The 27,480-nt window shown below is 35.5% G+C and overlaps 1 long non-coding RNA gene across 9 annotated transcripts in view; it reads left to right on the plus strand.

Moving 5' to 3' along the window:
* Positions 1 to 27,480, plus strand: part of LOC102155742 — a 291,499-nt gene that overhangs the window by 109,077 nt on the left and 154,942 nt on the right. The window lies entirely within an intron of this gene.

Below are 27,480 nucleotides of genomic sequence, written 5' to 3' on the forward strand. Positions count from 1 at the left end.
GTGAATGTGGCACCCAAGGTAAGTTTGTTTGTTTGTTTTTAATATGTTGGACGACTCTGCACATTGATAGGAATGATCCACAAAAAGCAGTTGGAGGATGTGGATGGTAGAGGCAGGAAGTATAAAAGGCAAGCCCTTAAAAAAAGTAACAGGAAATGAGATACAGGAGGAAAGTAGGGAGTTGGCCTTCAATAAAACCTATGTTTTTTAATTGGTAAGGACAGTGATATAGAATATAGGTATAGATATGGATGCAGGTAAGTTAGGAGATTTGGGAGGCAAGATTAGAGAGTCTCAATCTAAGTGGTCAGTGACAATGATGTAATAGGCACAGCTGTTTGCTCTGCGTGTGGGTGGAAGAGTGTGCAAGGGTTGGAAGTTTAATGAGAGAGAAGGCAAGATAATAGTAAATTAGTTATCTTGAGACTGGAAAAAAAAAATCTAGGATGGTTAGGTTCATTAGAACCCAGACTCAATTTTGTAAAACTGACCTAAATACAGTCTTATGAGGATAAAAATAGGACCAAGTGTGTAAAGTCCTTGGATGAAGTGCCTGAAATACAGATAATAGATGTTCTAAAATGATAACTTTATTACCCATACATATTGTAGCCCCAGTCTTTGATTAATCATTAGGAAAAAAAGATTAGAGAAAATTAACCAAGGTAAGAAGGCAGGGACAAATGAGTATTCTTCTAAATTTTTTAAATCATTGAGGTATAATTGACATAAAATAAACTTTACATATTTAAAGTATACAATTTGATAAATTTGACATAAATATAACACCTATAAAACCATTACCCTGGGATCCCTGGGTGGCGCAGCGGTTTGGCGCCTGCCTTTGGCCCGGGGCGCGATCCTGGAGACCCGGGATCGAATCCCACGTCGGGCTCCCGGTGCATGGAGCCTGCTTCTCCCTCTGCCTGTGTCTCTGCCTCTCTCTCTCTCTCTGTGTGTGTGTGTGTGTGTGACTATCATAAAAAAAAAAAAAAAAAACAAAAAAAAAAAACATTACCCCAAACAATCAAGATAGTGAATCTAAGTATTACCACCAAAAGATTCCATGCGGCCCCTTATAAAAACCATCCTTTGTTGTCCCTTCCTGTCTCCCACTTCAAGGGAACCATAGATTCCATCAATAGAAATTAGTTTGTATTTACTAGAATCTATACAACTGTTATCATATAATAGACGTTCTTTTTTGTCTGACTTCTTCCATTCATTGTAATAATTAGAGATTTTTCTTATGTTGCTTGCACTGATAGTGTCTTCTTTTATTATTGAGCAGTATTGCTGATAATATACCATTATTTATTCATTCACCTGAGATGATCTATTCACCTGAGTTTGGGTTGTTTCCAGTGTCCAGTTTGAGGCTATTATAGATAAAGTTGTTATGAACATTCGCATATAAGACTCTGTATGAACATATATTTTACATTCTCACCAGCAGTGTGAGAGTTCCCATTGTTCTACATCCTTACAAATACTTTGCTCAGTATTTTGCATTTCAGATATTGTAATAGGTGTGAAATGGTTTCCACTTGTGATTTTAATTTTCATGCCCCCAATGATTAAGGACATTAGGCTTTCTTCATGTTTATTTGCCATCAATGTCTCTTCTTTGGTAAAGTTCAAATCTCTTCTATATTTTAAAAATTGGGTTGTTTGTTTTTTTTACTGTTGAATTTAGAGAGTTCTTTACATACTCTGTATACAAGTCCATCATATGGGATCTGCAAATATTTCTCTTCTGTGGCTTGTCTTTTCCCTCTTTTTTTTTTTTAAGATTTTGTTTATTTATTCATGAGAGACACAGAGAGAGAGAGGTAGAGACACAGGCAGAGGAGAAGCAGACTCCATGCAGCGAGCCCGACGTGGGACTCAATCCCACGTCTCCAGGATCAGGCCCTGGGCCCAAGGCAGCGCTAAACCACTGAGGCACTTGGGCTGCCCAAGAGCAGGGATTCTTAATTTTGATAAAGCCCAATTTATTTTCTCTTTTCCATTTATAGCTCATACTTTGGCATGAAATCTAAAAAAAAAAAAAAAAAAAAAAAAATCTGCCTCACTCCAGGTCACCTAAGTTTTCGCCTATATTTTTTCTAGAAGTTTTAGAGTTTCAGAATCCCCTCTAACATTTGTTGGATAAAGAAGTGTGAGTGATATGAATCGTACATTAAGTGGTAGAAACTACAATCAGTCCAATAAGTCATGTCACAAAGGTACTTCAAATTCTATCTTCCACTGCAAAATGTCCAAACCTCCACAATGAAGTTTGTCCAAACCATAGGAACAGGGTAGAATGATGATTTGGGCTTATATTGAAGAAAGCTGTAAGAGTTTGAGCCCTCCTTTTCCCCAGATTTCTGGAGTATAATTGGACAGGTGCATATGGTCATCACTGTTCTTGGGGATAGGGAGATATTAGCACCACCCTTAGTCATCTTTTTCTTTTAACACATTGTTTTTGTAATAGTAGGGAAGGGAGGGATCATATGTTAGAGAGAGGGGGAGGACAGCCCCACACCAGGAAAGAAGGCATGTATACTTTTGGATTCCTGTGGGGCAGCTCAACCAACTGAAGTTACAGTATTTTCACTCAAACCAAAGCTCTATTAGGAAACAAAGCTTCCAGTGTAGATACCATTTATTTCAGCTTTGGAAACCTCTTAATTCTGCAGCCACAGCCACAGCCTGGCATTCAGGATGGGTGGGGCCCAGGATTTTTCTCCTTTTGTCTGAGTTGATTTAATTTGCACAGAGACAATGTTTTTTTTTTGTTTTTGTTTTTGTTTTTGTTTTTGTTTTTTTAAGGAATCCCCTGTAATATGTGGTTTCTATTACCCTATTTTCATGATGACATCTCTTAGGTTTTCATGTGGTTTTAACAAAGCCTAGAAGAGTTTTCTAGATAGTAGAGATGAGAAGAATTTATGTAGATTCTGTTGAGTCAGTTTCTCTCCTGAGTTTTCTAAACCTATTCTATGGCAGTGGCTCAAATACTACCCAATGTCTCATGTGTGGTTTTCTGTGGAACTTTGTGTGTATTAGGGAAATCTGTCCAAAAGGCCAAAACACTCTTATAACAGCCAGCATCCACTGGGGAAAACAACAGCTCTCAAACTTTCATTGTCATCCCCAAGTGGATCTAAAATTGGCACACAGACTGCAGGACAAGCTGAACCATAAAATGATGTGTTTGTTGCTATTCTTTAACAAACATTATGGGCACCCCCCCCACCCCCGGCCCAATCTCCTAATAGGACCAGCCGGTCTGCTAACTTTTTGCCTGGTTAACACATAGTGATCACTAATTTCCCTCCTTTCATTCCAAGTGTACTGGCACATCTCTGTAACTCTTAATAAAAAGGCCAAATCTTTGGTCTACCCAGATTGAACCTAAATACTAGTTGTTAAAGTGTGCATACCTGACACTGACTGCCAAATTAACGAGAACTCACCTGGAGGAGAGGGTCAGGGCACCATTTGGGCTGCCGGTTTTTACTCTAATTCCTGGTACTCAGCTTTCAACCACATCTTCAATTGCCCTCTCATTGGCAGGCAATAACATGGAAGAGCATTTATTGCCCAATTAACTGTGTAATGTGGTCAATATATTTGTTACTCATTTCCTGGTCTTCCCTTAAATCTGGATAAATGGCCCATGAAATTGTCAACCTTCCTTTTCCAGAAAACTACATCTCTGTCAACATTCCAGCCATACCACAAAATTGTCAAGAACTGTGAAGGGTCTGAGATTTTACCCAACTTAGAAGCTAACGTGTTGACCAGTTATATTTCCTTTGAGATACTCTTAGAAAAGATGAGGTTCATGTGTCAGAGACCCAGAACAATTTATTGTTCATTGTAATAGCAGTAACCAGATTATCAGCATCTTTGTGCCAGCACATGCACCTCAGTTGGCACAGGTGATGTGAAGAAAGAAATGACAGCCACACATGCAATGTACTGTGCTTTAGTGGAGGCACTTAGGGAATCCAGCTCTTTTATAATGAGTATTAAGCATGACTTTGCTTTCGTCTGGATGGAGACAAAGCTTTTAACCATATGAACATTTTTAAAATAGTCTATAATAAAGGGCAGTTAATACCTAGTTTATAAGGTATGAAGAGATGTGAGAGATCTATTGAGAATTATTTTCCAATGGTAATGTGTTCTTTTACTGTGGCTACTTTTATCACTGGTTTTAAGCAATTTGATTGTGATATGCCTTGTAGTAGCTTTCTTCATAACTCTTGTGCTTAGATTTTGTTGAGTTTCTTGATGTTTGGGTTTATAGTTTTTACCCAATTTGAAAAAAATTAGCTGTTTTTTATTCAATTCTTTTTGCTCTCTCCCTCTCTCCTTTCATTTGGAAACTCAAATTGTGTATATTTGGCCATTTGAAGTTGTCTCAAAACTCCATGATGCTTTGTTTATGATCTATTCTTTTTAGTTTTTTTTAACATTTTGCTTCTTTTTAAATAGCTTTTATTACATCTTCAGATACACTAATTCTTTCTTCTGTGATGTCAAATCCAACTAGTGTTATTTTTTATTCCCCATATTGAACTTTTCATCACTGCAAGTTTTATTGAACTTTTATATATATATATATATGTTTTATATGTTTTTTATGTTTTATATGTTTATATGTTATGTGTGTGTGTGTGTGTGTGTGTGTGTGTGTGTGTGTTCCATATCTTTGTAGCATCATCAATCTTTCCTCCGGCTTCTCGAACACATAGTATACAGCTTTAATAGCTTTTTAAAAGTACTTGCTTCTAATCCCTACATCTATGTTAGTTTTAGATAGATTTTCATTTCATTTTATTTTTCTGCACTTGAACTTTATTTTATTAAGACTTTATTTTTAAGAACAGTTTAAAGTTCACAGCAAAATTGAGAAGGCACAGAGATTTTCCATATTCACCCTGTTCTCACACAAGTATAGCCTCCCATACTAGCCACATCCCCTGCCAAAGTGGTACCTTTGTTATAACTGATGAACCTACACTGATACATCATAATCACCCAAAGTCTATAATTTATATTACGGTTCATACTTGGTGCTATACATTCCATGGGCTTGCACAAATGTATAATGGCATGTTCATCATTACAGAATTATGAGAATATTTCATTATGTAAAAATCATCTGTGCTGTGCCTTTTCATCCCACCCTCAATCCCGAACTCCTGCCAACCACTGATTTTGTTTATTGTCTCCATAGTTTTCTGTTCTCCAGAATGTCATATAGTTGAAGTCATCAGCATGTAGCCTTCTCAGACTGGCTTTTTCACTTAGTAATACCTGGGTAAGATTCATCCGTGACTTTTCATGGCTTGATAACTCATTTCTTTGCAGCCCTGTGTATTTCATTGTTGGAATGCACTTTATGAATAAAACTGCTGTAAACATCCAAGGGCAGGTTTTCATGTGGACACAACTTTTCAATCCATTTTGATAACTAGAAAGTTTTCTCATTTGATCATATGGTAAGAATACGTTTAGTGTTGTAGGAAACCACCAAACTACCTTCCAAAGTGGCTGTACCATTTTGCATTCCCACCAGCAGTAAATGAGTGCTTTTGTTACTCCACATCCTGACCAGCACTTCGTGTTATCGAAGTTCTAGATTGTGACCATTGTAATAGGTATGCCATGGTATTTCATTTTGATTTGCATTTTCCTGATGAAATATGATGTGGTGCATCTATTTATGTGTTTATTTGCCCTCTATAAATCTTATTTTGTGAGGTGTCTCTTAGGGTCTTTGTCCCATTCTTTAATTAGGTTGTTTATTTTCTTACCATTGACTTTTAAGAATTATTTATATATTTTGGATTAACAGTCCTTCATCAGATGTGTTTCTTGCAAATATTTCCTTCCAATCTGTGGCGTCTTCTCATTCTCTTGACCTTGTCTTTCTCAGAGCAGTAGTTTTTAATTTTAATGAAGTCCAGCTTATCAATTATTTCTTTTATGGATTATGTTTTTGGTGCCCAAGAATTATAACTGCCTTGGCCTTCACAGACTTCTAGCTTCATCACCTCTAGTCAAGGAGACTGATAGACTTTGCCTAGATTATTTTTTTTCTGTACTATAGCCTGGAACCTTTCTCCTGGGAGTTAGCTAGGGAAGCAATTTGTTTTCCATCTCTCAGAGATCATTAGATTTCATTGCTTTATGTCCAGTCTCTTGAAAATGATTGTTTCATATTCAGATTGTTTCATATATTTTACTTGTTTTGTTGTTGTTTCCAATGGAAGGGCAAGTCTGGCTTCTATTATCTAATATGATCATAAGTGAAGTCAGTTGCTTTGTTCCAGAATGTCAATAAGATGCTTCTCTTCCTTCCTGTGAACTCTCATTTGGGTTTTATTAGCATTAAATTGCAATTTCTTATATCTAATAGCCAAATCCTTCTCTGAATCTAATTTTCTTGATACATACATATATGAAAATATATGAGATTAGAACCCTGGCATCCTAGAAAAAGAAGAAGTTGTTGAGAGCACCTTTTCCTCTCCTCATGTTTGGAAAACTGAGACTGGAATAATTAAAGAAGTTAGCCTATTGCTCCCGAGTTGATGGTAGTATGAACCTAGAACTTAAATTTTACTACTACAGGTATCCTGTATTTGATTACTTAAATCCTATAAGAAATATTTTAGAAGTGAGTGGTTTTGATTCCTCTAACTCTATGGAAACTTGCCATTCTGTCAACTGCTTGAGACCTCAATGAATTGACTAATATATGTTTACAGAACACAGAAGAGCAAATAAGTCAAAGTTCAAATGTTATTACCTGCCAGTCAGTGCTATTGTGAGATTTAATTGTGGTTTCTAAAATGATTTGCCATTGATAGATGAAAATCAATTGAGAAAGTTAGCATTACAGTGATTATAAGGGAATTCCATAAATATAGCCATATGCTTAAAACATAAATTCCAATTTTAGCCATTTAAAAGCATACAATTAATGTCTCACTGGTATATTATGCCAGCATATGAACTCTCTTTTAAGCATTTTAAATAATTGAGCATTAAATAACAATAAAAGGAAAATAGCAGTTTCATGGTGATACTGCTGCCAGCAAGGTCTTAACTCAGGATTTTGCTCCCTATCAAAGCATGCCTTTCTTCCTTTTCTCTGCATTTGCCAGTAAAATGTTCTTATAAATCATTTAAGACCCACAGTCCATAATCCTAAATTACTCTCACACGGATTCTACAGTTCCTAGGGAAAGCTAACATTATTAACTTCTGCTGGCATCTGTAAAGTGTTCTGGCTTTCCAGACCCTATAGGATTCGTCATTCATTTGTAGATCATAAGTTTTTACAATGCCAAACTTGGCTGTCTTTGCATTTCTCTTTGACATTGGGGATATTTGTTTCGACAGTGGGAAAATATGTTAGAGAAAGAGAGATAATGAAGTCGTCTATTAAGCCAGGTGATAAATTGTAAGTCATTGAACCATTCTTTTGTTTCAAGAACAACAGGTTCAGAATCACTAAAATTTATGGCAACTCAGCAAGATGTTATATGGAGTTGTCTTGAAACCTCTGGGCTTCAAACTCACATAAGATGGGTTGCTTGGCAGAAATAAAGGGTAAGAAGGTGGGAAAGTATTATTAGCTCTTTTAAAAGAAGAAATGTATCTTGTTCATGGTATGCCTAAAATTAATTTTGTAATCTAGAGGTTTAAAAATTATGAAATTTTTAATCATAAAACTTTATTAGCTACAAAACCATGTTTATAAGATAACTAAAATTTTGCTTCATTAATTTCTTTATTCATCTCCTCTCCTGTGATCTTTGAAAATGTTTCCTCAACAGAAAATAAATTTTAAAAAATGTAAAGTTCTTACCCAGTATAGCAACTGGGTTCTTCATGAATTATTTCACTCATCACCCCAGGGCCATGTTCTCCCCTCTTCCTATTTCCTTCTTTTTATGATTTTTTTTTTCATTTCCATTTGCACTATTTCTCTCTTACCAGTGGTATAGAATGATATTTCATTCTCATAATTTTCTGAAAGATGAGAAAAGGGAAAAATAACAGGAAAAGTGCATATCAATGTTTTTCATTTTTTAAAAAGCTTCATTTATTTATTTTAAAGAGAGATAGAGAGAGTACAAGTGGGAAGGGCAGAAGAACACAGAGAGAGAACCTCAAGCAGACCATGCTGAGTATGGAGCCCCATATATGACTTGATCTCATGACCCTGAGATCATGACCTGAGCCAAAATCAAGAGTCAGAAGCTTCACCAACATGCCACCCAGGCATCCCACTTTTCATATTTTAATTGTAACAATGATGCAGTAGTTTTGAGCTGATGAAATATGAAACTGTCTTAATAGAAGTACAGTGTCTTAAAGAATGGGAGGTCTTATGCACTGTGTGAGTCCAGCCTTGGAGCACTGTATTCAATTCTGAAAATAATACCTGGAAAAATTGCCAATTTGGAGTAAAGTCATAAGATAGTGACCAGACCATATTGGCATTATAACTAGGCCACATGAGCAGTTTAGGAGTCCGTGGCGGGGGGGGGGGGGGGGGGGGTGTGTGGGCATAATTTAATAGTCATATTTATGTGTCTGGAGCACTTTCATTAGAACTTGATTTATGATTCTTCACATCAGAAGTAGAAGAGAAGGTAAAAATGACATGGAGGAAGAGTCTGCTCAACAAAAAGGGGAACTTCGCAAAATGATCAGAACTACAGAAACTGGAAGCCAGTATTCCAACAGTGCTAGTGTTCAGAGATATTTTGAGAATGTTATCAATAGGGATCAAAGTTGTACTCAAGCATTTTACTACATTATTTCTCAGTTCCTTCCAAGTCTATGACTTTTATGTGTCTTAATTATGGTTGATACTTACCCACATAGAGATCCATTTGACCCAGGAAAAGTTCCACATGAACCAAAAATTATGTTTGGTAGGGAGAAATCTGTACAATATTGATTCCAGATTTGGGATTGGTTATGGATATGTCCCACACAATTCCCAGCTCTCAACCTCTTTGAGGCTTACTTTTAATAAAGACCTATACCTTGTCCAAGATCATGCTATCCCCTCACCTGTATCCAGTGACTGGCTGAATTGGGGGTACAAATACCTAGCTCTAGCTCAGGGCAACTCTAAAATGCCATTCCAGCTTTGGAGTTCCTTGTTAAGTGAACTCAAGTCATAGTCTAACCACGCCATAACCCACATTTACAGTTTGCCAAATCTCCTTTTTGTCTTCATCCTAGAGGTGTTGATCCTGAAAACACTTACTAGTAAAAATTCCTGCCTGCTCTTCTCCATCTCAGAGTTTGTTTCCTGGAGAGATCTCAAGAGGAAGAGGCTAGGATTGGATTAGGGTTGTTCTTAGGAAGGTCCTAGGAACAAAGATCTTATCACTGGTGGTGGGTGTATTTATTGTACAAGGTAGCCATGCAACTATAAGAATGAAGAATGATTAAGTTAAAAATCTCAGTTCCCCCAAATATACTAAATCTTCTAAGTCTATAGAAGTGAATCACTCTTTCTGGTTAAGGTCAGTGCTTCACCCTTTCTCAAAGACCCTTGGTTGCCCCAACAAGGTGACTCTAGGCCTCCACTTTCCTTCCTGACCATTAGGCCAACAAGTAGATTAAATCACCATAGAACAAGTCCAGAGATGTGCTGGACTTTTCATGGGAAGCAAGGAACAATACCATGGAAGAACTGTAGGGCCTAGAAAATAAGTAACGGCTGAATTCAGGAGGACACATAGAACTGGATTCTGTGGATGTTGGATGTTGGTTCTGCATCCAACAGAATATCCCACTGGTCCACTATATTGGTGACATCATACTAGTAACATAGGATAAATAACAAATGTCAAGCATATTGGAGGCCTTGGAAAAACTCATGAACTTCAGAGGGTGAGATGCATATATATGTATGTGTATGTAAAAATATATATCCATGTATATTTTTTTTCTTTTTTAAGTAGACTCCACACCCAGCATGGAGCCCAGTGCAGGGCTTGAATTCATGACCCTGAGATCAAGATCTGAGCTGAGATTAAGAGTCAGGTGCTTAACCACCTAAGCCACCCAGGCACCCCCAAAGGGTGAGATATTAAGATATTATCACACTAATACAATTTTCAGGGATCCAGTGGTTCATGGTATTCCAGTAAATACTTTGCAAAATAAAGGATAACTAATGTATCTTACACCTGCTACCATAAAGAAGGAACTGTCATGGTTGGTGGACTGCACCTGGAGGACTACTCTGGCTATTATAGAGTGACATGAAGTGCTGCAAAGTTTGAGTGACACAGAGAATAGGAAAAAGCTCTGTAGCAGGTCTAGATTAACATATTTTGGAATAAATGATCCTAATACTTGGGCCATTTAATGGGACAGACCCTGTGGTCTTAGGTATTTATGTGATAGAGAAAAAATGTTATGTAGATTTTATATAAAGACTAATAAGGAAATCACAACACAGTTCCCTGGGATTCCTGAGCAAGGCTATGCCATCTGCAGAGGAGACTTAAACATCTTTCGAATAACCGTTTTTGGTGTGACATTGTCCTGCTAGAGATGCACTATAAGATACCGAATGAGAGGTAGTCAGAAAAGCCAGTGGAAACTGGAATCTGTCAACCACACCAGTGTTTGAGGGCTTCTAGCAAAGGCAAGAATAGAAGCAGGGAGTCCATAGGAACTATGGAACTCCTCACACCAGTGAGGAGGAATAGTTACAATAGGAAACTATTGTAACAGTTCAGGGAGATAAAACTGGTGGTGCTAAGAAGTGCTCAGATTCTAGACAGATCTTGAAGACAGAGTTAACACCATATGTTGGTAGGTTGGATGTGGAGTATAATGGAAAATGGAAGAACTAGAAAAGACTAGAAGCCTTGGGGCCTGAGAAAAAGGAGAAAAATGAATTGACCATGTACTGAGATGTCAAAAACTATGAGAGGAGATTTATGAAGGACTAGGGCCAGGTGTGGGTGAACATATCCAAAGCTCAGTTTTGAGCATGTTAAATTTGAGATCATCTTAGCCATCCAAGTAGGGGATGTCAAGAAGGCAGTTGATATATAAGTTTACATTTCAGAAGAGAGGCCCAAGCCAGAAAAATGCATTTGGAAATCACTAGCATATAGTTGATATTTAAAGCCGTAAGTCTATATGAGATCATTAGAAGAGGATGTGTAGATAGAAAAGAGGGTCAATGACTGGATGCTGAAACACTCTCCTATTTAGAGGTCAGGGAGATGAGGGGGAGCCAGCAACAGAGAGCCAAGGTGCCAGAGATGAGAGGAAGACAAACAGGCAGATGTTTTATCTTGGAAGCAAAGTAAGGAAAACATTTCAAGGAGAAAGTGATGAACACTATGTCATATGCAGCTACTGATTAAGAAGACCCTATTTCATTGTTGTTTCTTCAAATCTGCTTCACTTTGGCACTTTCTGCTTCCATTCTTTCTTATTAGGTTTCATTTTTCCTTCTTTCCATCCATCCAAGTGTCTTTGCTGATTCTTCCTTCCTTACAATAGCTCTTCAAATATGGTAGTGAGTACTTGGCAACTCACGTCCTATGATGCAAAGGCATCTTTCTGGTTTATACATACCATCATAAGTCCTGACACAATTTGGACTCTGACCTTGTATGTTCTCCAAAGAATTCACAGTTCTTTTTAGACATTACCTCATTAATCCCAAGATAAACTGTAAGTACATAAACTAAAAGACATTAAAATTTATTTGGAAATACATGTGAAGAATTAATTGCCTAAAATAGGCCATGTAGAACATTTAAACTACATAAAATAAATTTGTCTGTATATAAGTCTTATTTTGCTCATAAGCTCTTACACATAAATATTCATGGTAATCACATAAATGTATCACTGAAATATTAATCCCGATAGTTCAACAAGAAAAAGAACCAAAATTTTGTGCCTGATTCAAATAGACACAACATTGTATCATTAGCATGATCACCATCCTCATCTTCATCCATATCTTCTTTCTCCTCCTCACCTATGACAGACCTTCATCAGTGAGTGTCAGCATTGTGCTAAGCACTTTTTAATTTTTTTTATCATAGCCACTCTATAAAGTAGGTACTAGAATTATCCATCTTAAGGTGAGGAGTTTTAGACTCAAGAGTTTAAGAAAGTTGCCCAAAGGTCACACAGATAAAAGTGATGGGCGTGAAATTTGTGCCTGTAAAATCTTTTTAATAATGATGATACTTAAATATTGGTTTTATCAGAAGAACTAACATTATTTCCAATAGTCCAATAGTATCATAAAAACTGAAATAAGAAGTCTAGAGGATAGTATAAGCATAAGAAATAGGAAATAGAAGCAAACAATAAAAATAAAATTTGGTTCTTTGGAAAATTTTAAAAAATTAATAAATGTCTAACAAGATGTCTAACAAGAAATCTATTTTTTTCTATCTTTAGATAGAAATATATTTTTTTCTATCAATCCATTTATCCATCTATCCATCTAAGCTGATATAAACTTAAAAAGGAAAATTGGCCCACTGCAAGAAAAGAGAATTATAGACCAATCTGTTCAAAGATGCAAAATTCTAACTAATAAAAATAAAATTAGTAACATAAATTATTAAATATTCACAGTTGAACTAGTGCCTCTAATTTTCGGTACTGTCGTCAATTTACCCTGTGTCCATATTGTTCAAAACGTTCTTCTTGTCAGCTTCTTGCTACTAAATACTATTTTGTATGGTTTTGGCTGATTTGTTAATTATTGTTATTGTTCAAAGTAATTCCTAACAGTATTTCGACAGGCAATGGCAAACTACAGAATGATGCTGAGAAAGGGAGTGACTTGACCGCATTTGAGCTTTACCAGGATTATTTTGCTGTTGGTATGTAGAATATATTACATTGGAAGAAGACATACCAGAAACCAGTTAGGATGCTCTTGCAAGGCGAAAGGTCATGCAGACATTGATGTCGGTACTGTATGCAGTTAATCTGACAAAAGGTAACTGCTGTAGATTGGACTATTTGGTTAAGGTTACACCTTTCTTCCATACTGCAGAGATTTCTAACAGACCTCTAAAAATAGACTTAATACCTCAAATTAAGGAAACTGATTAAGTAAGTAACACGAACCTTTCTGTGTTTTAGAGCAATATGAATTTTGAGTCAAATTATTAGATCTAATTACTAGGTATAGTCAGATACATAAGTACAAAATAAATAATTAAGGTTTTTTTTTCTATATGGTAATAATGACTAGTTGTAAGATGCGTGGAAAGATACAGTAAAAAAATCTTTACATTTATATAAAGATAAAGAATATTAAAGTTAGTAAAAATATAGTTTTTAATATAATTTAAAAGTACAGACCCTATATAAATAAAAGCATAGCCTTTTAAGAACTAAACATCATGAAAATGATTTTAATGAGTAGAGACAAAGTTTTTTTCGTACAAATTTTCTTTAAGAATGAGATGCTTATGGGGTATCTGAGTGGCTTATTTGATTAAGCATCAGACTATTGATTTCTCCTGTGGTCATGATCTCAGGGTCGTGCCCTGCACCACCCCCCCATCAACAGTCTGCTTATCCTTTTCCCTCAGCTCCTCTCCTCCCTGTGCTCCCCACCACCACTTGCTCTCTCTCCCTCTAAAATAAATAAATAAAATATTTTTATAAAAATGAATAAGATGTTTGTCTTGGTAGCAGCATAAACAAATGAGTTTTTATGTATAAAAGCGTATTGGTTTAAAAACTAAATCTTATATTCATAGGTCAAAAGAACTAAAATCAGATATTCCCTTTTTAAAGCCATTATCTGTGTGCATTTTTCAATCAATATCCAAATTGTGTATTTACTATTTTTAAAACATTAGATTCATTTGTTTTGAAGACTGCCATGGTCATTAATAATTTAGCTAACTGATAGAACTGAAGGTGACTGAAATGTCATATGCTGCATGGATCAGGATGGTGAGAAAGATGGGCTTTGGAGTCAGATAATGCTTGTGTTCAAAGCCTTGAAGCCTCATGAATGAGCTGAATGGCCTTGAGCAGTGCTATGGGTTGAAATGTGTCCTCAAGAAAGGTGTTCAAAGTCCTAACTTCTGGCACCTCTGATTGTGACCTTATTTGGAATGAGTCTTTGCAGATGTAATTCAGTTAAGATGAGGTCATTAGGGACCACCCTAATCCCCACCCCAATCCAATTTCCCTATAGTCCTTATAAAACCAGACACAAATAGATATACACCAAGGATTACCAGCAACACCAAAAGCTAAGAGAAAGTCATGAAATAGATTCTCCCCTAGAACTTTCAAAAGCATCATGCACCTGCTTGATTTCAAGAGACACCTTGATTTCAGACATCTAACTTCCAAAATTGGGTGAGAGTATGGTAGCTGCTTTAAGTCACTCAGTACGTGGTAATTTGTCAAACTGTTCTAGGCAACTAATACAAGTAAATATTTCTTATTCAAGTTTCAGGTTTTCCCATCCTTCAAATCGATATAGTAATTGCCCTTGAAGACTTAATTTCTTTGTGGCCTGAGCTTCCTCATCTGTAAAATAGGAATAATAATAGTATCCACATCATAATGTTGCAAGGATTCAATTAAAGTTATATTGTAAAGCACTTACTCCTGTACCTGAAACATAGGAAAAGGTTCATAAGTATATGCCATTTTATTATTGGATTTGATCATCCTTGTAATGTGCTGCACACAGTGCTTAAAACCTGGTAAGCACTAGTTAAATATTATGTATTATGCTGAATAAATAGTAAAATATGTAAAATACTTACAAGGTGACTCAAACAGAGCAGGTCTTCAATAAATTTGTGCCATATAATGAATTAATTTTGTAAATAAAGTAATTAATTTATTTTTATTACTTAATTTTTTGATGAAGCTGTAAATTAATCCTTAAGGTGCTAAAATAATTGCTTCAAATGGAATAGTTTATGCCTTGATGAACTCTAAGGTCTATATGAAGTCTGCATTTAGAATGAGAGACAAGTACTCGTAAAATACGAGATATACTACTTGAAAAAAATGAATTAAGAGTATGCCAAAAGACATCATTGCCATAATTTAATTAACTATTATGATTATGGAAAGGATTGCCCCCTTTATGGAAAATATACATTGAAGTATTTATGGGGAGAAGGATCACACTATTTATACCTGCAACTTACTTTGAAATAGCTCAGGAAAATATTCTCTACCTACTTATTATATTTAAATAGAGATGGATAAAAAATATAGGTAAAATAGTAATAATAGGTGAAATTTGGAGAAGGTTATACAAGAAAGAAGTATTTGTACTATTTTTGCAATTGTTCTATAAGTCTAAAATTTTTCCAAAATAGGGCAGCCCAGGTGGCTCAGTGGTTTAACACCGCCTTCAGCCCAGGGTGTGATCCTGGAGACCCAGGATCGAGTCATAGGTCGGGTTCCCTGCAAGGAGCCTGTTTCTCCCTCTGCCTCTCTCTCTGTGTGTCTCTTATAAATCAATCAATCAATCAATCAATCTTTTAAAAAATAAAATTTTGCCAAAATAAAAATTTTTTTAAAAGTCTATATAAAAAATACATAGAAATTTAATGTAAAATAGAGATGTTCTGATTAGTCATTTGAAGTTATTTTTAATGAATGACTTAAATTATGATTCAAATGAAATCTAGCCTTGGATATTTTGAGAATAAATGGGAAACTATAGATATTCACTTTACAAATAACTGTAATCAAACACAATTAGTTCAGAAAGTGATGAGCATTACTTCACATTTTTCTTTTATTCCAAACAATAGAATATATATGAACACAAATGAAATAATCATTTAAAAAATTAATTATTATGACCCTTACTTCAGTTTACCCATACAAAATCACCTGATTCGTTATCACTCACATTCCTATGGAGAGGTAAACATGGGAATATTACTATATTATTTTAAGGAGCTACGACACTGAAGAACATTGATGTTTATTTCTATAAACAGCGTTGTCTGCTAGGCTATTTTATGAACCTGTTTTAGAGAGAAATTTTTCCACTTGTCTTAAAAATATAGTGTGGACCACTAGATGCTATTTTTGTTTAATAATTTTCTACCCTTAAAAAGTTTTCCATTGTATATACCAAGTTTTGAATTGAAAAACTGCCAGATTGACTCTAATTTAAGCTTTGATATTACAAATGAATCTCTTAGTAAGTATCATAAATCATCTTGAGAAAATATCAATGCATCCAAAAGCCAGACCAAAACAATTTCAGATCCAAAAGATCACTATGCCATATCAAACAAAAAGTTTAATCAGTCAGTAGATCAAAGCAAGCTTCAGTTATCTTCAGAGAAACTCAACTACATTTTAAAACATAAGTACATCACACTTCATTTACCTGCAGGGTTAAATTTTCCATCCTAAGTACACATATGCTCCCATTTATTAAAAAATATCTTTGTGAACAATAGATGTGCCTTTTATACAGTGTCACTCATGCAAAGACCTTTCAGAAACTGAAATCAGAGCTTATAAATTGTGCTACAAGGAAGTGGGGAGCCTCTGCAGCGACAGTGTATTTCACTGGTGGTGAAAATATTCAGCAAGCTAGGATCTTTTTTTTCTAAATGACAGTGAAACACCTCCACTCAGTAAATTAATACTCTTATCTCAACTGAATTGTTTGGTAAGAAGCATGAGAAGAGGAATCATAAATTAATTTTAAGTTATCAACTGTATTATTATTTATTTCTAAATGTTTTACCACCCCAGGGCTTAGTGGTTTGAAATAGTCGTTTATTTGTTCACAATACTGGGAATTGGCAGCATAGGCAGGGCTTTGCCAGGATGGTTCATCTCTGCTCCTCATGGCGTCAGCTGGACTCATTTGTGTTGGTCAGTTGGCAGGTCAGCTGCTCGGCCCTGGAGGGCTTCAATGACATTATTGGCAACTGTCTAGGGCTATTGGCAACAGCATTTAAGTTTTCTCCAGATGGCATCCCCAGCTGTCCATCTGAAGCTTTCATATATATATATTTGTAAGAGGGGAAGAACAGACCCTAGACATCCTCTTGAGTTCTGGGTTTAGAAGCCACACCATGTTACCCTATCACTCTACTGGTCAAAGCAAGTGACAAGGCTAGGCCACCTCAAAGAGAGGGGAAATAGATTCCATCTCTTTATGAGAGAACTTGCAAAGCTCTATTGAAAAACAGCATTTAATAAAGAGGAAAGAAACTGTTCCAGCCATCTTTGCAAATAGTCTATCATATTGGCGTGTAAGTACTAGAATTTCTCCTTTCCTGAAAACAATAACTCTAATATTGATTGTGCAAGATTTTCAACAAACAAATCCCTCTCCTTCACATTGTTGTTTCTAATAATTTTAAGTGCTTTCAAATAATTGTCTTGAATCTAGACTACTTGTTTTATATGTCTTTTTAAAAAGTGTATAGTGACTCCCATCTAGCTCCAAATAACCCAGTGTTTATCTTCCCACAAAGAGTAAATGCTGTTGTGTATGGGCCTGCATCACATCTGCACTCTGACAGCACTTGTAAAAATCCTAATACTGAGCCCTTCTTCCACTAAATTTTTAAATTTCTGCTTTTCCTTTTAAATTCACCTCTCTCCTATTTCATGTTGCTTGGATATTTTAAGTGTAACCCATTATGACAATTGTATCCTATAAAATCAGTCACTATATAGGAACCTCCTTCCAGTGCTCTTTTTGACAAGCAAGCTGAAATCAGAGTGGAGGGCTCCTTGGGAACCACTGGGGATAGCGAGTGACCTTTCTCTTCTCATTTCCTTTATTTCACGGACGATCTCATTGATAAGTACCAGGAGTGGGAATGTGAAACAAAGGAAATAACATGTAGCCAGAGTAATTCCAGTTTAGATCTAAAACTTTATCAGACAAAGATGATAATTGAGATATTGAAGAGAAACTCTAGGGGCTAGAATAGAAATCTCCCTCAACCTCAGGCACAGGGCAGATATTCTATAAATCTTCATTTTAAAAGATCTACAATCACAAGCATAAAGCACGTCCTGCTGGAGGACAGCTACAAAGCAGATGGCACAAATATGTGGTTTCAGGCAATTAAGCAGTTTTCAGAGGTGGATCATTATTTTTCCCCATCTTACTTCCAATCTGCGAACCTACAAATTTCCAGGTTTGTCCATCTGCTAAGGTAGTAGTAGTATTTAAAGTATTAGTTTGGCTGGTTTTACAGTGACTTACACCAAGATATTTCACTCTCTTAGGAGCATCTGAGATGGAGGGCAGTTCTGCTTCATGACCCAGTCCTGAGATGTGGAAGGCTTCCCTCTCATGGTTCCACCAAACTTAGTTTTACCTGGTCTGAGCTGACTGCATAACTGAGTTCAGCCCGGGGAAGGGTAAGAGAGCAGAAGGCAAGTAGCTTATTTTTAGGGACATGGCCCCAAAATTACACACATCACTTGGTGTACATGTCATTTGCTGGAATTAAATTATTATCACATCCGATTCCAGGGAAGGGTGGGGAATTATAATTCCTACCTGAGTGGCCAAGACCTAGCTAAAATTTGACAGAGGAGGTTCTATCACTGAAGGAAAACAGTGAGGCAAAAGGATTCTGGAGGACAGTTACCCATCTCAGTCACATTATTCAAACTAAGTTGTGAATGTAGCAGTTGGTCACCTCCAAAGGACAGTTTACCACTGCACATCAAAAGCCTTAAATGAGTACTCCCTCAACACCATAACTGTACTATTAGGGGTAGTACAAGGAAAAAGCACTGAATATGCACGAAGATTTTGTTACAGTTATCATTGCAATATTAATTAATAATATGAGAGAAAAAAGCCTCTAACAACTCCAGCAATAGGTGATGGGTTAGTATAGATACAATGTTTAAGTGTAGGTGTAATGCCCATTGGAGTAGTTATATTGTTAACAATATTGGATTAGTTGGTTCTGTGGAGACCCAAATAGCATGAACTGCATGGGAAGAATTTTACAGTGCATTATTTTTTTTCATATTTATAGTCTTTTATTGTTAATCAAATTTCTTTAAAATGTCAATTATAAAATAATAGCATACAAATAAGTTCACATATCCATGGAAACTTAATAGGTGACAGAGTGGCTGCTGCAAATGGTAAAAGAAATGATAGGTTATCCAGTAAAGGATGCTAGAACAATTGATTACTTAAATGGAAGAACTATCATTGATTCCCTACCTCATGCTATAAACAAAGCTCAATTCCAGATATATTAAGAATCAATCATACAAAGTGGAACTTTTATTTTTTTTTAATTTTTTATTTTTTTAAATTTTTTTTAATTTATTTATTTATGATAGTCCCACACAGAGAGAGAGAGAGGCAGAGAGACATAGGCAGAGGGAGAAGCAGGCTCCATGCACCGGGAGCCCGACGTGGGATTCGATCCTGGGTCTCCAGGATGGCGTCCTGGGCCAAAGGCAGGCGCTAAACCGCTGCGCCACCCAGGGTTCCCCAAAGTGGAACTTTTAAATGTTTATAGTGCATTATTAAGTGAAAAAAAGTTGAGTGTAACATAAATATCTTTTTATTTTATATAATCTTATCATTAATATATATAATCTTACATTTGATTCAACACATCCATATATCACCCAGTGCTCATCACAAAAAGTGCACTTCTTAATCCTAATCACTTTGTTCATCCATCCCCCATCAACCTCCCTTCTGGCAACCATCAGTTTATTCTCTGTAGTTAAGTCTGTTTCTTGGTTTTCTTCTCTTCCTCACCCCCCCCAATGATTGCTTGTTTTGTTTCTTAAATCCCACATATGAGTGAAATCCTATGGTATTTGCCTTTCTCTGCCTGACTTATTTCACTCAGCATAATACTCTCTAGTTCCATCCACAACACTGCAAATGGTAATATTCATTCTTTCTTATGACTGAGTAATATTCCATCCTATGTATATACCACATCCTTATCCATTCATCAGTCCATGGACATTTGGGCTCTTCCCATAATTTGGCTACTCTTTTTTAATTCTAAAATTCTTTTAATGTTAAAAAATGAAAATATCAAAAGGAGATTAATGCAAAACACAGAATTCTAAGACTGTATCCATCTCACTTTTTATAAGGCAATTCTTTATCTTGGCTATACCTTGAATTCAGCATGGCATTTGTGACTAAGGGATGACCACACTTCATTTTCCTCTGAATCTTTTTTGGTAGGATTGTGCCACCATAGGAAAAGGAATATGTCTTGGCTGCTGCAATGTCCTTATCTGTAGCAGATTTCAGAATCCAATCTATCAACTTGGAAATCCAGAAACCATGTAAATTGATTCAGGACTGCTTACTCCTTTCTTGGGGTATCTTGCCTTATAACATAGGCCTCAATTAGGTACCTTTAAAAAGGTAGCAAAGAGTTAAAACAAGTGTTGGCTTGAAATAGGGCAATAACACATAAGCTTGTCCCCTAGATTAGATTTTTTTTTTAAAGATTTTATTTATTTATTCATGAGAGACACACAGAGGGGGGCGGGGGCAGAGACTCAGGCAGAGGGAGAAGCAGGGAGCCTGATTTGGGACTCTATCCGGGGTCTCCAGGACCAGCCCCGGGCTGAAGGTGGCGCTAAACCACTGAGCCACCCAGTCTGCCCCTAGATTAGATTTAAATGGGAAAATATCACAGAACAAGGATTCCATAAAGCAGCAAGTTGAGAGGTTCCAGGAATGGATTTTTAAAAATCTGCTTGTTAAAAAAATCTGGCCAGAATTACAGTAGTGACTTCTCTGGCTGGGTTCTCTCAGTGTACACAGCGGCAAAACCCTATGATACCTATTTATATGACCATCAGATTTCATGGAGGGGCTGGAGGTAATCTCCTAATAGATTTGTTTCTTTACCAACTGTTTAATTATGATAACTTCATCATGTTAGCAAACTGGATTATATTTGTTTTCCCAGCACTCACCAGGGCCTAACTGGTAAATAGCCTATAAACATTTTCATTTCAACCACAGTATTTCAAGAGGATATGATTTGACTGAAAATCAGCTACAGACATCCACTTTCTCAGACCAAAATTATTTTTATGTTGTTCAAGTCAAATAGCTCTGTAGCAGTTTAACCTTCCTTAAAGAAAGGAGGACAAATTGGCCCTTGTCTGCACCCACCAATAGGGTTATTTTTTTCTTTCTCAAATATTCTTGGAAGCTCTAATTAGTATTTTAAATTTTCTATGAATTTGTAATGATTGAGAGTCTATTTTGCATGGCGCCCACTAGCCACCTAAGACTCTCAGACTAAATTTTCTCTATTCTTGCTGAGAGTATAATAGGTCAGGCTCATACTTGAATGGCTCTCTCCCTTAGAATAAATTATAGTTGTACATTGTAGGAGAAATTTAACTAAAAGAAATCTTGCTTTGCTTTTATGTGCCATGAGATAATTAGTCTGATATTCCCCAGCTATGATAACTTAGTATTGTCTTGTACATATATTCATATTAGCAGTATGAGAAAGACCCAGAATATCAACCAAGATAGAAAAACCAACATCAAAAAAAAAAAAAAAAAAGAAAAGAAAAACCAACATCTGGAACTTTCTTGGCTTCTGTAGAAATACTTTGAGCTAGTGAGTAAGATGATATATATTTAGGGATAATAATGATTTTAAAAAGTAAGTGAAAGGATTTGTTTTTATTAAGTCTTGACAATAAAATATTTGTAGGATGAATTGTAATTAGAGAGGGATTCTTTTGAGAACAACAAAACTTGTAAGAAATAATATGCATTGACACTCTTTGTTGAAATTAACAAAACAGTATGTTTACACAAGAAATTTTCAAATGACTTGGAGTTGTAGTTTACATTTTTCTTTTTTCTTTTCATATGTGCTGTTAAAATTAGCTTCTTTTAATCTACACTTTTGGTCTAAATTCATTCTCTGTTAGGAACTCAGTACATTTTATGCTGGATAAATTTCTCCATGAACATATTGAGCTCCAATATGCAAGGTCATTTAAATTAAAAAATATAATTAAAAGTATGTTGATTTGGGGTGCCGGGGTGGTATGGTCAGTTTTGCATCAGACTCTTGGTTTTGGCTCAGGTCATGATCTCAGAGTGTGAGATGAAGCCCCACCTCAGTGGCTCCATGCTGAGCAGAAGCCTGCTAAAATTTGTCTCTCCCTCTCCTTCTGCCCCTATGCCCCCCTTCCCTGCATTCCCTCTCTCTCTCTCTCTCATCCTCCCCTCTCTCAGGTAAATAAATGTCTTAAAAAATAAAAATAAGATAATAAAATAAAAATATGTTGATTTAACAGAATATAAAAGAAAAATTGTTTTGCCATGTCAGTAGATGGAGAAGTCATTTGATAAAACATAAATTTTTGATTTTTGAAAAATAAAGCAAAGTCAGAAATAGAAGATAATAGAAAATACCTATTAAAATGTATAGGGTTGAATAACAATGCACTTAACTGTAGACTTGAAAATGGTTAAAAATGTAAATTTTACATTATATATATTTTAGCACAATAAAAATACACACAAATTTTTAAAAGAATAAGTGTGGAAGAATGCAAATAATTATGTCCTCTTAGTAGCATATACACAAATACTTACTAAACTATTTTGAATAGTTTGGCAAAAATTCAAGTATTAATACTATCATGTTTAAGTACTATAATAATACTTAAAAAAAGTACTATATTACTACCATCAATGTGTTTTACTGACCACTTTTGTTTTCCAAACATGGCACCAAGAACATCATGTTATCCATTTAAGTTTTACAATTCTGTGAGATCAAAATTATCATTTGCGTTTTATAGATAAAGTGCCCAAGATCCAGGAAGTGTACGTTATTTTCCTAATGCCACGTAGCTATAAGGTGACAGATGTTATCATTCAAACCCAGGTCCATCTGAGACTAAAGTGGCAAGGAAAAGTTAAGGTATCTAAGGCTAAATTACACAATTGTGAGTCCTGGCTTCACTACCTCACAGCTGAGCAACTGTAGTGAGGGACTTACTACAATTTGCCCATCTGAAAAGTAGGATAGTAAGATCTACCCAGTAGGTAGTTAAGAAGGATAAAACCCTTGGAATTAATTGTACCAGGTATATAGTAAGTGCTCATTAAATATTTCTGAGGGTTGTTTGCCAGACAAGAAACAAAGAACCAGAAAACAAAAACAACTAGGTCGATCTGACTCTGAAATTGATGTTTGCAGCACTTTTGCTCTAGTGCCTCCTAGGCAAGGAAAAGAATGTAACTCCTGTAGTTACATTCATTAAATCTCCCTGACCTGAAAACAAAAAGAAACATTTTTAATAATTGAAGCAAAATTTGGCTCCCCAAAAGAAGTGTCTATAGCCTATTTCCTGGGAACCAATGAATACTACCTTAATTGGAGAAAAGGTCTTTGCAGATATAATTAAGGATTTTGAGATAAAGATTAGCCAGTGGGTGCTAAATCCAATGATTTATAAGAGATTATAAGGGTAAGAATGTCCTGAGAAGAGGTATGTAGAAGAGGTTTGATAGAGAGAAGAGGAGGAGGCAATGAGACCAGGAGCCAGAGGTCAGAACAGTGCTGCCACAAGCCAAAGATTGTCTGGAGCCACTAGGAGCTGGAAGAAGCAAGGAGAATAGGATCTTCCTTTGTCTTTGGAGGACGCATGGCCTTGGCACCCTTTGATTTTGGATTTATGATTTCCAAACTGAGAGATAATTTCTGTTGTTTTACTGAAAAAAAAAAAAAAAAACAACCAATAGAAAACACCAAATTTAATGGTGAAAATTTAGAGGCATAATCATTAAGGCAAGGAAAAGACAAGAATACCTGCTGTCACTCTTCCATCTCAAATTTAGAACTGGAAGTCTTAAGTAATCCAGGAAAGCCACAAAAATCAGGAAAGAATCGCTAAAGTGTCCTTGTTTAGAATCAATGAGGAGAAAATGTCACAATAACCACAATTCATCATTCCTTCTAGTGAGTTGAGGATCAATGTCACCATTTCTCAAAATTATCTATAGCACTAGAATACCTGAAAATCCTTGAAGCAAGCTTTGTCTTGCTTTTTCACTTCTTTCAGTTTCTCCTCTTCCACTCCGTTGCATGTTTCCCCTGCCAATCACCCCACTCTGACTCCAGTTCCTCTGACTAGAGAGAATTGTAAAGTTGTAAATGAAGATCAGAATTAGCATTCTTCTGTTAAGTTGTTATATTTGATGGACATAGGAATGGTTGACTAATATACTATATCATTGAAGGAAATATGTTGTAAGTACATTAAATCAACACTTCAAACTCCTAAAAGTAATTTATTTTTAAAATGTGATACATTTATGACCTCAGATATTAAAGGCATATTTATATCCCCATTTCAATCAAATTCTAATACAACATATCTTTTCAGCAGATGAGGTGACCACAAAATAAGTCTAAGTCCACAACCTGGCAAAAACTAAAACATGGAGTAGGAATTGAGCTTGGAGTAACTACTTGGAGATTAGATGTTTCCTTATTCTGTTCTTACTTTCCTTACTCTTTTCCTTTAACAGAGAGAAGCAATCAGTATATATTTATATGCACATGATACTTTTGGATATTTTGGATATGTCAATGTATGTCCAAGAATGGCCATATTGTTTAGGAGTTTGGTAATTGGTAGAAATAATTGGTAATTGTGGTCCTGGACAATTCATTTCATTTATCTGTCCCTCAGTTTTATCCCTTGATAAAAGGTTTGGCCAAGTAAGGTGATCTTTAAGATAGTTTCCATTTTTGAAGTTCCTTGAGTATTTGGATACAGAATGATAATATTCACCTAGTATTTTTTTAAGTATCTATCATGATGCTAAACATTTTACATGCATTAATTCTTACGTCAATATTACTTTTCTAAGGAAGAAGCACTAAGCTCCATTTTATAGATTTGGAAACAAAGGCTTAGAGGGATTAAATAACTAGAAAAAGTCATACAGTTATAAAATTGTGAAGGCAAGTTTCAAACCATTGTCATCTTGAGTTCAAAATCTATAGTCTTCTTCACTATGTTATTCTACAAGGATTCAGGTGTAAATGTGTAGAATTAGTAAACGTATTTACCTACTTAACTAGTTATTCTAAAGTATCTCAACTATATCCCCTAAAGGCAGTTAACCATAGCAATCCTGTCCCTCTTCCCAGCACTGACCAAAACTCAAGTGACGGTGATACACACATCCCAGCCTGAAAATGCCTACTTCCTTCTGCCACTCCACGTAAATGTCACTATCATGATATACATATGTCATCTAACATACTACACAATCTCTTTACTTTTGTTTATTAACTAGAGTCCTATAAGATCTAAGTTTGACAGGGCAAAGATATTTTTACTGTCTTGTTTACTGCGTCACTAACTCAGAACAATACCTGGTACATGAAAAATTCCCAGTAGATGTTTATTGGACAAAAGAATAAATAATCAGGGATGATGTTTCAGTATTTATATGCATATGAGACTAAATTATACAATTGAATTACAGTTGCACATGTGTTTACTGTATTATAATAGGTAGCTCTCTTTCCAATCATTTTCAATAAATGCTGTCTTATTTATAAGTCTTAGGTTGAATTTAAAGATACAGAAATAAGTTCTGATATCTAGGTTATGGAATTTGATTATAGCAATTGAAACTCTGAAGATAGGGAGTAATGGTCTTCTTACATTAGAATATCAATTAAGTGTAAGGACTGTCTTTCCTGTCTGCTTGTTTCACATTTTACACCAAAATGAAAAGCTTATCCACAGCAAAGGAAACAAGACCAAAAGGAATCTGTTGAATAGGAGAAGATATTTGCAAATGACAGATACCTGATAAAGAGTTAGTGTCCAAAATATACAAAGAACTGATACAAATCAACAATTCCAAAACAAATTATCTGATTAAAAAATGGGCAAGGACATGAACAGACATTTCTCCCAAAGAAGACATACAGATGGCCAACAGACACTTGAAAAGATGTTCAACATCACTCATCATCAAAGAAATGCAGATCAAAACTACAATGAGATATCACCTCATACCTGTCAGAATGACTAAGTTGGAAAACACAAGAAACAAGTATTGGTGAAGAATGGTGCAGAATGATGGAGAAAAAGGAAGCCTCATGCAGCCCTATGGAAAACAATATGGAGATTCCTCAAAAAGTTAATAGAACTATCCTACAATCTATAAGCACACTATTGGGTACTTAACCCCAAAATATAAAAATACTAATTATGTGCAAGATAATACACCCCTATGTTTATTGCAGCATTATTTTCAATAGTCAAATTAGGAAAGCAGCCCAAGTGTCCAATGATAGATGAATGGGTAAAGAAGATATGGTATATATACACAATGGAATTCAGCCATAAAAAGGAATGAAATCTTGCCACTTGCAACAACATGGGTGAATCTAGTGAGCACAGTGCTAAATGAAATTCAGTCAGAGAAAGATAAATACCATGTGATTTCACTTATATGCAAAACTTAAGAAACAAAACAAATAAGCAAAGGAAAATGAGAAAAAAGAGAGAAACCAAGAAACAGACTCTTAAGTAGAAAAAAAAAAAAACAAAAACAAATGGTTATCAGAAGGTAGGTGGGTGGAGAATGGGTTAAATAGGTGATGGGGATGAAAGAATACACTTATGATGAGCACCGAGTAATGTATGGAATTGTTGAATCACTGTATTGTATCCCTGAAACTAATATTACAGTGTATGTTGATTGTATTGGAATTAAAATTAAAAACTTAATAAAAAATAAAGTTAGTGGCCTAGGACACTCAGAAATATCCCATTCAGACAATTTACTCTAATCATGTAATAGGCATTCAATGTGTTTTTGTTGATTGATTCTAAATTGGAGTCAACTTATTTCAAATTATCTCTCTGCCTGGGGAGCTTCATCTGAGATTCAATAGTACAGATTTTTCAGTTTCCCTATTTAGTCACAGCATTGCCTGTGAGTCCTATTATCTAATTAAGTACACTTGAGCCAGAACAAATGCACTCTTTGTTTTGAAGGCATAACCATGTTGCTTGCCGAACTCAAGGAATAAAGCCTCTTAGAATTGCTGCCATTTTATTTTGCAAGCTAACGACAACCACTGAAAAATAACCTTCAAATATATGTCACTACCTTTACAATCAGCCTATACCTTTTTAGGGATCAAAATTTACAATTTTGTTGTAAACTTTACTTTCCCACCTTAATGTGGATTATTTCTGGTATTTGATTTTTCTCTTTACAGAAGTCTTGATATATAGCCATAATAACCCAATTAATATTGATTTAATTGGATTGTATGGTGAGTTGAATTTTCTATATTAGGCATGTCTCACTAACATAGATGAACATATAGGGATGCCTACATGCTTTGGGACCTAACAGGTACATGTAGA

Source organism: Canis lupus, chromosome 33, assembly GCF_011100685.1.
Source record: "Canis lupus familiaris isolate Mischka breed German Shepherd chromosome 33, alternate assembly UU_Cfam_GSD_1.0, whole genome shotgun sequence".
Taxonomy (NCBI): domain Eukaryota; kingdom Metazoa; phylum Chordata; class Mammalia; order Carnivora; family Canidae; genus Canis; species Canis lupus.